Consider the following 2,075-nt stretch of genomic DNA (forward strand, 5'->3'; position numbering starts at 1 on the left):
GAGTTTATTACTTTTAGCTTCTGGTCTTTATAATTGATAAGTATTATTATGAGAAGTGCAGCAGTGCCGCAATCACTTTTAGTGGGGCGCACGGTGGACGCCCTGCTAAATGGGCATTTTACAATACATTTAGGGGCACAACTTATAAGCTTACTGTACTTGAAATGATTTGAAAAGTGTAATATCTATTACTCTGGGGCATAAAAATCCAAATTGCTGCGGTATCTACCGACTAGGTATAACACATTAACACACAAACACCTGCCAAAACTACCCAACTTTGAGGAGTTATATCTCATCAACGGATTAATGAAAAATGAAAATTTAAACGTGATAATTCATAAAAAAAATAGCTTTATTAATTTATGAAATTAAAAGTATAGGTTACCATTTGAAAATCAGAAGTTGATAGTGTTTTTCCTAATAAATATGAGGGTGAAAAATATAAAAAAATTATATAATTCTAGAACAGCGTAGATCTAAAATTTTGAAAAAAAAAAAATTTGAAAAAAGTGAATACTTTTTGAGATAATGAGTGTTTTACGCTTAATCAATCACCCTGTATATATACTTTCACGCGATCCACTTTTTTCAGTCTTATCTAATACTGCTACACCATCAACATCTTTAAAAGTGATATCATATTATGTAAAATATTAAACACTAAATTATACATAAATATATAATTCTTTCTTACTTGTAGTTGCTGCTGTACTTGTAACTGGCTGTGCGTTACTGTTTAACAAACCTAAAATGGAACGATAATATATTATTTAAAATGCGCTATATTTCTTATATACTACAACCATGTACATGTGTTTGTATAAGCTAAACCCCTTAAAACACTCACCGTGTCTTTATTATATGCCACTAGTATTCGAATAACGTTTTTTAAATAAATTGATAAAAGATTATCACCCGGTACTGCCCGCAACATGTAAACAAAAGAGAAAACTGTCGTGTCATGTTGATCGAATCCGTGATACTGAGTACCTAACCGTCGTGTACTTGGCTTATCGTTGTAGATAAAAAAAAATTATTCCCGCCGATAAATTTACTCACCATGAATACTTTTTTCGTGTCGTCTGAGAGCATCCTTTCTGCTAAAAACAGTGTTGCATATAATACACTTAAAAGCTTCAATGGTATTATTATGACACTTTAAATGTCTGTTTAAAGAGTCATTCCTCGAGAAAGTACAATTACACTGATCGCACTTAAACATTTTTAATATGCACAAAATAGAAGTAACCTGTGACACAAATGACTGACGGATCGTTACTAACGCATCTGATAATGGTCGAGACAAATAATAATTTTTTTATACACGTTTCAAAGATTTTTGCTTAAATGCATTTTCTTTTTTCTCTTAAACATAATATTGCGCGTGTGTGTGTGTGTGTGTGTGAGATTTTATATAGTGTTATAAATATTATGGGTGACATATGTTTTGAAAAAAATGCTTATTGCTGTTTTAATTTTTCTCGAAACATAATACTTATGATAAATCTCAGTGCACTGTTAGTTTGTCAGTTGATGTGAAATATTATTTAAAAAATGTCGGACAACAACGGTAGTCAGGTATCTGATATAAACACACCTGACATTTCGTCAGGCTTTATTGACTTTTTAGATAATGGCGAGTTTGATCAAATGGCAAGTTTAATTAAGTATAATATATTATTTGCATATAATTAATAATAATACATTTTGTAGCTATCAAATACACCGAGACGGGTCTATTATAGCAATTTATTAAGCCCAGAGGAAACAGTTGACGAAGTTAGTATGATATAATATTGTTTAATAATGTAGCACTTACCTTAATGACGTTATGTGTTGTTATAGACTATAAAAGATATTGAGCATAAATCTGAGGATATAACCATCAAAGGAAAACCAAATGATGTGGACTTTTGGGGAGGTGAAGAAACTGACAAACTATGTCTTGAAGCACTGGAAAAATTTGTCTGGGGTGAAGATTACGCCGATGATGAAAAATGATGTTAGAAGTTTGTACATAACACGTATTATATATTTTGTAAAATAAAAATTCGTAAAAAAAAAAAAACTTT

This window comes from Acyrthosiphon pisum, unplaced genomic scaffold, assembly GCF_005508785.2.
Source record: "Acyrthosiphon pisum isolate AL4f unplaced genomic scaffold, pea_aphid_22Mar2018_4r6ur Scaffold_21169;HRSCAF=23212, whole genome shotgun sequence".
NCBI classification, from domain to species: domain Eukaryota; kingdom Metazoa; phylum Arthropoda; class Insecta; order Hemiptera; family Aphididae; genus Acyrthosiphon; species Acyrthosiphon pisum.